Raw genomic sequence first — 14,010 nt, forward strand, 5'->3', positions numbered from 1 at the left:
AAGAGGAAACAAGGGGACATTCATATAATAAGTGTTTAAGTGTTCCAGTCTCTTTAGAACATGACCAACAAAGGGTAGATGAAGTTTGGGAAAACTTATGAACAGTAATAGGTGTGATAACGACTCTATGATAAATAAAAAACAAAGATTGAGTAATTCGAGCAGCAATAGATGTTTTGAACAGTTTAGACCAGACACGATCCCACAACAAAACAGGGAAAGTAGTATCTAGGTCATTTTCCCATGCAATCTCAACAGAAGATTTGGGACGATCACCAACATTCGAAGTCAAAATTGTATACACATGAGCAGCTTTGGGTTGATGGCTGGAGAATAAAGCATAGAGAGGGGAGGTAGGGATAAAAGATGGAAAGGTAGCTGGAGGTGAAAGGGAGGGTAAATGAGATAGAATGGCAGACGTAATAATATTGTATTCATTGATAGAAGAAGAGGGCAAGTCAAATAGGGTTTACAATTCCAAAAAGGGAATGAGAGAGCCATCAACAAAAAACTGATAAACAAACACAATATTCTTCTCCTTCCAGTGTTTGAAGTAAAATGATTTACCTTTGTAATGAAGGAATTTGTTATACCATACAACAGATGCTAAAAAACATTGCCAAGGGGAAAGGTAAGAGGAGAATACATTGGATATCACAGTTCGGGAGTGCTTTAAAATAGGGAATTTAGTTAGAAAAGAACAATTTGACATAAAAACAGTATGCTGGAAGGAAAAATCCTTCAAGAGAGAGCGTTCGAGAAGAACCCAGGCAGGTATAGGGGTGTCTTGAAAATCATAAGCCAACGAAAAGGCTTGTCTAATCAGGAAGGCTAAATGATAAGTCTTAAAGTTGGGAAAACGGATTCCACCTTCCGATTTGGGGCGCATCAGCTTAAGCAGGGCTATACGAGGATGTTTATTATTCCATAAGAATTTGGAGCAAAGGGAATTTATACGGGTGAAATAGGAAAGGGGAATTTTAAATGGAAGCATAGAGACAGTATTTAAGACATGAGGAGCAATCATCATTTTAATCGTGTCTAAATGACCCCACCATGAGAGAAATAGGGGAGACCAACTTTGAAAAAGGGATTGAAGTTTCTGTGTAAGAGAAGCAAATGTAATTTTGAGGGTTTCTTTCAGGGAAGGCGCAAACCAAATACCTAGATATTTAATTTTGGTGGGACACCACGCAAAGTCAGTGTTATTAAACATGTATTGATAACATAGCGTATTGAGGGGTAACACTTCAGTTTTGGATAGGTTCAACTTATAACCCGATTTGGCGGAATACAAGCGGACCTCCTCCAAAAAAGGGGGAAGAGAGGATTCCGGGTTTGACATATAAACCAATACATCATCTGCATAGGCTGACAATTTGATCTCATTAGAGGACAATTTAAACCCATAGATGTTGGGATTAGAACAAATTCTTTCTAGGAAAGGTTCGAGACACAAAATAAATAATAAGGGGGATAAGGGGCATCCTTGTCTAGTACCTCTTGATAGGGAAAAAAAATTTGAAAACTGATTGTTAACAAAAATGCTAGCACGTGGTGAGGAATAAAGGAGTTTGACCATTGAGATAAAAGAGGGACCAAATCCAAACCATTGTAAGGTATGAAACAAAAATTTCCAGTTGATGCGGTCAAACGCCTTTTCCGCGTCTAAGGAAAGGGCTGCTAGAGGAATTTTAAATTTTTTACTGTTGGAAATGATTTTTGAGGACATGCGGGCGTTATCAGCAGCAAGTCTACCTTTTACAAATCCAACCTGATCAGTTTTAATTAAACAAGGGATAAGGGAGTCAAGACGTAAGCTAGAATTTTTGCAAAAATTTTGCAGTCATAATTGATTAAAGAAATAGGGCGATAATTTTTACATTGGGAGTGATCCTTGTCAGGTTTGGGAATGATAATAATTATAGCATCCAAAAAGGATCCAGAGGCCTTCGCATCCAAAATAAACGAGTTAAACAGTTGTAAGAGTTTGGGAGCAAAAACAGTGTGGAAAGAGGAATACAATTCTACAGGAAGGCCATCAGGACCAGGCGCCTTGGATTTCTTAAGTGAATTAATGGCCCGAGTTACTTCCTGGAGCGTGATTTCTTTTTCCAAGAGAGCAAACTCGTCTGGAATGGACGGGGGGTGGAAGGCCAGCAAAAAATGACGTTAAATTAACAGTGGAGGGATGCGTATCATCAGTATATAAGGCTTGATAATAGTTATGAAAAACTTTAGCAACATCTGAATCCGCATAAGCTAATTTGTTTAGAGAGTCATTAAAAACTGGACCAATATTTTTACGTTCTGACTTTACTTTCAAATAGTTTGCTAGCATTTTTCCCGCTTTATTTTGGCCACCATGAAACTTGGACTTTATTTTAAGCAGAGTGTTACAGGCTTCATTCGTAATTATCTTATTCAAGTCTGTTTTGGCAGAAATTAAATCTTGAAGGGAGGAGGGAGATTTAGATGAAAAATATATATGTTCCATGGATTTAATTTTTTGAAGTTGCTTCTCATATTTTTTCCTATTGAGTTTCTTTTTGTTAGCAACATAGGAAATAGTAAATGCCCAGAAGGCAGCCTTAAAAGCATCCCAGTTGTTCGGAATGGAGGTGTCAGAGGGGATATTAAAGGAAAAGAACTCATCAAAAAACTCCACACTTTTCTTCATAAAAATCGGGTCAGAAAGGAGAAAGGAGAAAGGAGTTAAATTTCCAACGACTAAATTTGGAAGAGGTAAGGGAGAGGTCAAGAGAAGTAAAAACAGGGGCATGGTCGGAAATAAAAATGGAGCCAATTTCAGAATTTTGGATTGAGTGTAGTAACGATTTACTAATCATAATATAGTCAATCCTAGATCGGGTATGATGAACATTAGAAAAAAAGGTATATTCCAACACATCAGGATTACATAATTTCCATGAGTCAAATAAAGGACGCGAGGCAATGGCCGATTGAAAGCTCTTATGGGATTTATCTGGTTGAAATTTACTGGAAGAGAGTCTATCAGAAAAAGGGTCTAACCATTGGTTAAAGTCACCGGCGACAATAAAGTCAGGGGAATCAATGGAGGAAATCAAAGTTTTAATGTTGCTCCAGAATCCAGGGTCAGGACGTGTCGGACCGTATATATTTAGCAACACCAGAGTCTTATTATGGATAATTACCTTAGCCATTGCCCAGCGTCCTTCATCATCATTTTGAGTAGAGATAATTGTACATTTAAAGCTTTATGAAAAAGGATAGCAACCCCCCTTTTTTATGAACCGCAGGAGAAAACACAACTTGGCCCACCCACTGTCTCTTCAGTTTTAAAGATTCTACATCAGAACAGTGCGTTTCTTGAAGGAAAGCAACCTGTGAAGTAAGTTTAGATAAATGAGACAATACCTTTTGATGCTTGACAGGATGACCAAGACCTCGCACGTTCCATGAAACAAATTTACACACCATGGGGGGAGAAGGAGATGGGCGACATGTGAATGGAACACATGGTAAGGAAACATCTTCGGAAAGGGAAATAACAGAGACAAAAAACATAAGAGGAGGGAACTCTCGGAAAACTCTCCACAGAAAAACATGGCTGACAATGATTTAAAGAAGGTGTCATGAAAGAAAACACTTGAAGAAGAGATCGCATAGGAACAGAGAAACATAGAACAAAGAAGAAGAGGAAGAAAAGGCAAACGAAGAATAGAGAGAAACATATAAACAGAACAAGGCAAAGAAGCCTGGTCTGAGAAGCGAAAAGCAAGAAAGACATCTGGAGCAAGGATACGCCAGATAGGGGACAAACCCCACGAGCTACCGAACGAAAAGGACAAAAATAGAGATAAAGAAAATTTTGTGAGAGCGACAGCAGTAGGATATAAATGAAAATTAGAGAGCAGAGTCAAGGATAGGCCACAAAAGGAGGAAAGTAACCACCATGAAAAGTGAAAACATTAAATAGGAGGAGAACATGAAAAATAACAATTAGTAATATTCAGATAGCAGTGTTCATCGTTGAGGGAGAGATGCTCTGCAAATAATCATGAAGTTTCTGAGGATCATCGAAGGAGCTGGTTCGACCATTATGAGTGATCTTGCAAAAGCATGGATGTAGAATGCCATACTGTATGTTGAGTTGACGCATGAGGGGTCGAAGATTCAAGAATTCTTTTCTCCGGGCATTAGTCGCAGTTGAAAGGTCCTGAGAGATAAAAATGTTATGCCCTGACCACTGGAGTCGTCGCTTGAGTCTGGCAGCTTTCAGAATAGACATTAATTCCGTGAATTCTATAAAGAGTAAGATGATGCCACGAGGTTTAGTAAAATTAGAGTTTAGACGGCCAAGACGGTGAGCCCTTTGAATGTTGAGAGGGTGTGACGCAGGTTGGAGATCTAAAAGATCCCGTAGAAATTTTTGCATGAAAGACACCATGTCAGGACCTTCCAAATTTTCTGGAATACCATAAACGCGTAGGTTTTTTCTTCGATTACGATTTTCCAAATCCTCGGTGTGTAGCTTGAGTTTATGGATTTCTTGCTCCAGCAGTGGAATTTTAGTAGAAGCATCCTGTATGTCACTAACCCTCTGCTCCAGATTTAAAACTTTGCCCTCCATAACGACCCAGCGGTCTTCAATTTGTTTGAGTCTCTCATTAGTGGCGACCATGAAAGGTTGAAGGCCGCGAACCTCCTCGAGGATGGAATCCAAAACAGGATTTGAGGAAGACTTAATGGGGGAGGCCGGATCATTCTTGGGCACCAGTTTGAGAGAGTTTAGAGTCATTGGCCATGATGAATTAGTGATGTGTGAGTAGAGAAACAGTACAAGCGCAGCACAAAGAAAATGTTGATAGTTTTAGCAGCAGGCTCTCCCTCAGAATGCCGCAAATAGAATGGGCCGCGGCTGTAAGAGACAAGCTGAATGGTGGAAGTTGAGGAGTGATGAAACACAGCAGATTTGAGGAGTTGGCACAGAGCTATGAAGAGACTTGACCAGGAAATCACCTTATGATTTTAAAAATGACAAGGACATCTCCAGAACATGAAATAGTATGGGGCACTTAGGAAGTGCAGTGAGCAGTAGAGCCAACACACCCAGAGCGAAGATAACACTGCATGCATGAGAGAGGAGTGAGAGAGTATTCAAAATTCGGCAAGCTCAAAATGGCGGCATCCTCTCCTGACCTGACAAAGCATTGTGAAGCGCAAATTGCATGAAACAGTCACGAAATTGCCAAAAAAGACATAAGAGCGCCAAAGGAGAAGGAAGAGTTAACATGAGCAATGCTGTAACGTGGTAACCAGCCGGGGAGACAGAGCGGTAAGAAAGTACCACGAAACGGGCTCAGCGGTCAAAATGGCGGCCGCCCGCTTCACGTGAGAAAGAGAAAATACCGCTAGACAGAAGATTCTTCCCTCAGGCTGAATTCCTCCGGTAACCGCATCCTCAGGATCACGGAGCCTTCCGCTGCCCTTGTAGTCTTCACAGGGGTTCCGGGAACGGAGAAAAGTGCTCTCACGGCATTCACGATGCAGTCCCGGTACGGCGCTCACGGGAAAGGCGTCCTTCCTAGCCGGCGCGCAAGCCACGCCCCCCCCTTGAGTAGTCTTCTGAAGTGAAAATAAGATAGTTTTCGGTACATCTTATATTGGGGGCAAAGAGTTCCATAGTGTGTTTGCTTAAAAAGAGAAGGATGTGCCACCTATGTTTTTTCTGGTATGATGGGATTCTGAGGCAAGGTGCCAATCTAAAGCAGAAGTTCCTTTGTTGAATGTATATGGTGATTTCATTCCTCATGAAGAGAGGTCGTGTTCTATGTATCGCTTTGTGGGTGAGACAAAGCAGCTTGAATGTGAATCTTCTATCAACCGGTAACTAATATAGGGCCTTAAAGGCAGGGGAAATGTATACTTGTTGGTTTACATGTAGGAGTAGTCTGGCAGGAGAGTTCTGAATCAGTTGTAGTCTTTTCATAGTTGTTAAAGATGATCCATGGTAGAGGCTATTGGTGTAATCTAGTTTAGACAGTACAAGAGAAATAGTTTGTCGACTTTGGCATTCATTTTTCTCTTGGAGTCCATGGTAATTTAGATTTTTCTCACTTCCTTAGCTACTTTAGGTGGTGTTCCCTGATCCACAGGTCAGTCGGCGAGTGGGTCATAATTATTCCAATTGCCACATGTGAGTATTTCCATTTGGGAAGCATTCAATTTGAGATGGCTCCAAGTCATCCACTGATGTGCTGGATTTGACAGCATTTCTTTTACATTTGTAATTGCTAATTGAAAAGAAGTAATGTTTCACAATACACAGTAATATTATAGTAAACCAAAGTAGCCCTGCAAGGAACTGCTCCCACACTGGCTTCTTACTTAAAAAACTAAATGTTAATATCTCATCCGTATCATACACCTATGACTGCATGTCAAATATCTCCAAAACTTCATTTTATCAACTTCACCTCCTCAACAGCAAATGTGCAATCCCATCTGACTTGCTTCGAGCAGCCCAAATCCCACTTCTGATGTGTCACATATTTGAGGAGGAAACCCTTTACTCTGTGGCTTACCAAACTCTACTCTACAATCTGCTAAACTCTTCCGGTCTGTGGTATTATGCATTATAATCGTGGAAAAGATATCTGACCACATCTTCCGCCTTCTTCACATACTACATTGGCTAATATTAGCCATTGGCATTACATTCAAAATTGTACTGCATTGCTTTTAGAGCAAAAACACATGAGGTATCACCAGAAGATACTCTGTCTGATCTTTAAAATCCACAAGATGGAGAAATCAAACACTTTGATTTATTAGTTAATTAATTGTTTTATTTATTTACTGGCTTACTTATTTATGTATTTATTAATGTATGCATAGTTAGAATGAGCTACTGACTGGTGATCTTGGAGCAACTTTGGTGATTGGCTATATAAGGTAAAGCAGTTGATACTAAAGTGCATTACAGAGTACACTGAACCAGGTAGGTAAGATAGTAAGAATGAGGACATGAGCTCATGCCATCATGTATGTTCTAAAAGATGTCAAAGACTTAGATGACCAGAGTCTTGAAAGTCTGTTGCAAAAATAGAAACACACACCAACGGCAGACTTTTCAACCGCACCTAGCACTCAGATCCTGATAGTAATGATTTGGTGCACTTCAATCAAATATCAGTCGTTGTATGCCATTGCTGCAGAGCAGAATGAAATGAAAAAATAGAGATGGAATGGTGGACCCACAAAAAAAGTCAACAAATCTTCAAGTATGTTTTTAGAAAAGTTCTTCTTTCATTAATTTCCACTTTTAAAATACACTGTCCAGCAACCAAAGCAGTTCTTTGAATAATATTCCCTATGGACCTCCCTGTTGGTGGGGTCGGTAAGCAGAATTGCTAAATAAGGTGTTTTTCCTTTCTGTTTGTCTCATACTCTTTGTAGACCTTCTTGTTGATGGGCAAGGGTTAGCAAAATGTCAAATGAGCTTGTTTTCATATGTTAAGTTTTAGTGTGGTAATAGTATGTAATGTATTTTTTGACTTAAGGCGTATTTGTATTATCTAATCATGTTGGTGTTTGTGTATATGTAAGTTATTATATATTATTGTCCACAGCCCTGATAAAGTTCAATGTACATTGAACAAAACATGTTGGCTCTATGCTTTGGTTGCTGGACCGTGTAATTTAAAAGTGCAATTAAATTTAAAAAAAGACCTTTCCTAAAAGCATACTTGAAGATTTGTTGACTTTTTCCGTGGGTGCACCATTCCATCTATATTTTTTCTTGAAAGCCATTGCTGGAGAAGGAATGCTAGTCTTAGGTGCCTGACCTGTTAGAGCTACGAGGAACTTACTGATAAGGAATCTTTTTAAGAGCATTGGATCATTTTTAATCAGACAATACGAGATACCTAAAGATTTATCCTAATTTGACCACATTCTTCTCAAAGTGTGTTTAATGTTGGCCTGGTTCCTTTCCAGATTTGAAGGATATTTATATGGCAACATTTTCTAATAATCTAAATTGGAATTATTTGTTATAATCAGTGTTTAGCTTGAAATTCTGGCATGTTCATGTTCCTTTAATACTTGGTACATTACGCCCAAAGCTGGTACAGCTATATTTGCCTTTCACATAGGGTTACCGGTTTCGCTCATGAGGGAACAATGTTAGACTCTACCCCCATTCCTTTCAATACATGCCTTTTCTTCTGTGGACCATGAGCTCAGAACTTGCTCCTGATTGGTGCCCATTTTATTCGTATGATCTCTGCTTTATATTTTGCCCCTACTGCTCGTTTGTTTATTAATGGTCAAATTTCCACTCAATTTTCCTGGTGCCCATTTTATTCGTATGATCTCTGCTTTATATTTTGCCCCTACTGCTCGTTTGTTTATTAATGGTCAAATTTCCACTCAATTTTCCCTCTTTAGAGGTACTAGGCAGGGTTGTCCCCTTTCTCCACTATTATTTTTATTAGGAATTGAGCCTTTTCTTAATTATATCCGATGCAATGATAATATTCAGGGGATTGCGATAAATGATGTCATGATTAAAACTTTGGCCTATGCTGATGATGTTTTATTGTTTATTAATAATCCACTTTCTTCTGTTCCCTCCCTCTTAGATATTATTGAAAAATATTCGGTGGTTTCTGGTTATAAATTAAATGCCAGCAAAACTGATTTTTTTCCCCTGAATGCTTTTTGTACCCCGGATATGCTACCGAACACAGACATTATTTGTCAGAACAGCAAGCTGAAATACTTAGGTATCCTATTTGCCTCCTCATTGCCTGCTACTTTAAAACTTAATGGTGACTTAATACTTGATTATATTAAGGAAAAAACGTCCAAATGGTCTCCCCTTTTCCTTACCTGGTGGGGTAGAATGGAAGCTATAAAAATGAATGTTGCACAAAAAAGTTTCTACTCACTGGCCATGATTCCCACTCAGTTCCCTCTTAAATTTTATAAAGATATTGACAGATTGTTATCTAAATTCCTTTGGTCTCATAAGGTTCCTTATATTGCTTATAAGAAATTAAAACTCCCTAAGTCCCAGGCTGGCTTTGCTATTCCGGACTTTTACCTCTACCATAAAGCTTTTATTTTAAAGCAAAGCTCCTTATGGTTTACAACCTCTCATATGGTCAGACCTCCAATTTGGCTTGATATTGAATCTTCAATTGTTCGTCCCTTTTCACTGCCCTCTGTGCTGTCAATGTCTTCTACATCCAAGGTTATTCATAAGTTCTCTCTCATCAAATCCTCTAGATTAATAATTAATGATTTGGATTCTAATTTTGAGTTACCCTTATTATCCACAGTCCACTTGTCTTTATGGCACAGTGCTTTACTTAAACTAAATAGAAACATTACTTTTTGGTCCTCATGGATTTCAAAAGGAATTTTTTATCTCAAAGATGTCTTTTGTGGTACTGCTTTTATTCCTTTTGAGCAACTACGGTTAAAATTTGATATCACAGCATCTGATTTTCTTAAATACCAAGCTTTATGTAATTCAATTTTGGACTCTTTTCCCAATGGTATTCCTTCTTCCACCACTAACGACCTATTGACCTACCTTGCAGCTGTTACGTCATCCCCCAAAGCTGTCTCGGTATTTTATAAAAAAATTACTTCTTTCCAGGGCTCCAATGTTGGTACAATATCATCTTTTTGGAATACTGAATTGTCCATCTCCCTATCAGATGACATATGGTCATCAATATGGCTTAACAGTATTTCTGGTTGGCTTCCAGTGTCTTTGTATCAAACTAATGCTTTTATTTTATTTAATTCCTTATGGACCCCATTTCGATTACACCATGCAAAATTGTTACCATCTGATGTTTGTTGGCATTGTACTTCTAGCTCTGGTTCACTTCGTCATATGTTATTTGATTGCCCAATTATTTTGAAATTTTGGTCGGATGTTTGGATTGTAATTTCAAAAATTTTACCTGTACAAGATGATATTTCTTATGCTATGTTAATGTGTAAATCAGTTGCCCTTTCCCATCCTCTTAGTGAGTCAGAAGCTAAATTATTTAATTTCTTAATCACAGCTGATTTGAAATCCATTACTTTTTGTTGGAAAGATGCTTCTTCTCTTTCAGTTCATGCCTGGTGGTCATGGATTATCTTTACTAGAAAAGGAGCACAGTTGTCTCTTAAAGGCATTGTTCATAATTCACAGTCATTTCAATCTTTTTGGTCACCTATTGATTCGTATGTTTTGCAGTGATTCATGGGTTATGTATTGCAATGACCTCTAGTTCTATGCTGTATTTTGTTACTTGATTTCCCCTATGTTACAGGCCTTTATAATTTATTTCAATTATGACTCTATTTTGTTGTATTTTTGGATTCTATGATATATCCCCTACCCCATCCCTTCCCACCCTTTTCTCCCCCCTTTCCTATTCCCTGGATTATTGCATTTTATGTTCGCAATTTCATAATTCATGCATATGAGTATTATTCTTTTGTATTGTATGTGTCTAATTTCTTCTGTTTGCATTTTGTTTCAATAAAATCATTCTGAACTGAGAACTTGCTCCTGACGGGCATTCGGGTAGCACCAAGCTTCTTTTATTCAGGAAACCATGAAAATATTATTAGATAAACAGTAACTTTAAAATGTTCTTTAAACCCACTCTGAAGTCTCTCAAATATATAAAATACCACAATTCCGATGCTGCGTAGTAGTATACATGTATCCACATACATTTATTCGACTGGGGCTGTGATTCCATTGCTAAAATCTACAACCTATTCAGAAAATGTTTATTCCTTCTGTCAAAGTATTTTCCTTTTTTCCTTTTTCATTAGACTCAAACTCTTCGATCCGCCATCATTCTCACACTTACAACTCTTGTTCCAAAGTATTTCTCAAAGAAATATACCTCGAACTGGTAGGTTTGTATGTTTTCCTTTTGTTGCAAGGTTGTACAAAAATATCCTGTATTATTTTCACTTGATGTCAGATGCAATAACAACAAAATAAATCTCCTTGTGAAAAAAGCAAAGTACTCAGAAAGTGACATGCTACTTTAACTTAAGGTTCACAAAGGCTCGCTGCTTTTCTTGGATTGATGTCGGATTTAATAATAACAAAATCAATCTCCAAGAGTATAAATAAAATGCCAGCATGTCAGTGGCATGTAAGAACCAGTCAAGACCCAAGGCCATTGGGCATTCTGCCCACTGAAAGATGAGCCAATTCCAGTACTGAATGACTGGGCTAAAATGTTCTTGATCACTTTTGACCTATGCTGGCGGGTTAGGTCACTGCGCAAAACTAAGCAGTATGAGTTCCTATACTGCAACCAAAGTTCAATTACCATGTTAAGTTAAAGAGCAAGTCTATTGCTGTTGACTTTTTATGCTTATACATATAATACAGAGATCATCTTAGTTTCTGAAAGACGATAACCCTGGTTGAAAACCCCCTAAATCATCAATGTAGAGACATTTTGGCACCTCTGAGCGACTATTAGCCACCAGGACTAATCTCACAGTATGAACTATAGGTAGGAAGTGTCTAATGCATGCAGTTCCATAGTCAGCCTCTAATCTAGTTGGAAAATTCTTTTTATAGTACCCTTTTTGCTGTTGTACATATATTTTATGTAGATTGATAGAAACAGGTCAAAAAGGAATTGGCCTGAAATTCCCCAAAAACACCTCCATGCACAGGAATAGTGATGATATTAATGAATGTATGTTATTGTGGATACTCTGCAATACAAAGATTGTATCACAGTTTGGTCCCATTACTGTGCAGCAGTTCAAAAGCAACAAAGCAAGATGGGAATTTTCTTTTATAGAGCAAAATAAAAAAACAGCATCTATAAACAGATATGATGCAAAGGTCAACACTGCTCATAAATTTAGGAATGATGGTGGTGGGTGCGGGAAGGGCATTCAGCATTGTGTGGATTTAGGAAGCAAACTCACAAGTATTATATTTTGTATTCAAGTAAAATTCACATAAAATAATTCTGTTCACTGTTGATGATTAGACTATCTAACCAATGTACAGCAAGTTTTGCAGGCAAACCAATCTTAGTTAATGGCATTTCCTTTAAGGAAGTGGAATGAATTGAGGGAAATATTCTTTAATAGAAAAAAACCTTTCACGTTGGTAGAGCAGACACATTCTGGCCATCACAAATGGGAACAATGCTTAAGCCAGTTGGTGGATGAAGCTTATTTAAGCCTTTTGCAATTGGAATAACCAAACGAGTGACATTGCAATACATAACCATCTGAATGCAGGACAGAGAGGAAAATTCCTCTGGTTAGTGTGTCCTTTCACTATTCGTCCATAAGGAGAAGGATGCTCTTTGTAAGTCTAAAATCTAAATTTCAACTTAATGCAGTGATCTTTAAGCACAGTGCTAATTGGTAATCAAGGAAAATTCCTAGGCTCTCTACACTGCCATTTGTTAACGGTGGTTGTCCTAGTGCATCTTATATGAAAACGGTTTGGGGGAGAGACTATATATTTTTTTATGTAAAATCTTACGTTTCCATGTTTTAAGGGCAAACATCCTCTCATGCATCTTAACCCCTTCGATGCTGATGACGAGCTCAGCTCGTCATCACCCACGGGGGTCGTGTGCTGATGACGAGCTGAGCTCGTCATGGTGCCACTAAAATGGCATTTTCCAGCACACAGCGGGAAAACGCCTAGCATCCAAGTGGTTAAAATGGATCTCAAATAGGAAACTTAGACTCTGCCTTACACTCCTCGAGCTTGACCAGCAGTTGTATATCATCACCTTAAAGCGAAAGTATCTAATTACAAAGGCCACATATGAAATATATGCACTACTCAGGAAGCTGATGTGGATTTAGTAATTTTAAGAACCTTTGCAAGTATTTAAAGTACAACACACTTTGCTCTGCTGTACTTAACTGTTGTTGTGAAATGGCTGGGTGGGTAGAATAATGCTCTTCAAAGATAATGCACTTAATTTTGCATAGATCACTGCATATGAAACCTTATGTATGTGGAAGCAGTTGACTAATGGTATTAGCTTATATATATAATGTGCGCTATGAAGTGGTCCCTTATAATTTTGTTCTTTTTTAGCTGGTCTTAAATTTTCCTTGACATATTGATATGGTTTTACATAACTAGAAACAATAAAAATTGTACTCACTTGCAGGAGGCAAGTATTGGCTGAACCTTGACAAGCTCCAACGCTAGGCTCCCTGATTTTGAAGTGGATGTTTTAGAAGTAGATAGAGCAATGTTAGACTTGTTGCTAGGTCCAGTCCAAGGTCTAGGTCGAAGGCTTAATTATGCCTCTGATCATCAGAATGGAAACTAGCGGCAGTCAAACCATTGCAAAAAAAACAACTGCCTGACCCCACTACGCTATCGAACCTTCGGCCAATATCATTACTTCCGGTGCTATGTAAGATCACAGAGTCGTGCGTAAATAAACAGATCACCAAGTTTTTGGAGGATAGCGAAGCATGGCATCCCAATCAATCAGGCTTTAGGGCACAGCATTCCACCAAATCTGCCCTCCTGTTCACTACTGATACCATCCGCATGGCTCTGGACCAGGGTAAGAAGGCCGTCCTGATTTTATTAGATCTGTCGGCGGCCTTCGACACGGTCTCACATGCCATCCTGATTGACCGTCTGAAAACATCTGGCATTACCGGTACAGTCTTGGACTGGATTAAGAACTTCCTGAGTGGCAGGAGACAAGTGGTTACCTTGGGCGAATTCTGCTCTAAGGAGAAACAAACAAAGACGGGAGTGCCGCAAGGGTCGAGTCTGAGCCTGACATTGTTTAATGTTTATACTGCTCCTTTGATCAAGCTGATATCATCATTTGGAATTGATGTGGTGGCATACACCGATGACACCAAATTGATTCTATTCCTGGACAAAGATACCAAGGACTGGGAAAAAAATCTCAAATGTTGCCTAACGGCTACATTCGATTGGATGAGGTCGAACCACCTGAAATGTAATAC

This window comes from Lissotriton vulgaris, chromosome 5 (assembly GCF_964263255.1).
Source record: "Lissotriton vulgaris chromosome 5, aLisVul1.2, whole genome shotgun sequence".
Classification (NCBI taxonomy): Eukaryota; Metazoa; Chordata; class Amphibia; order Caudata; family Salamandridae; genus Lissotriton; species Lissotriton vulgaris.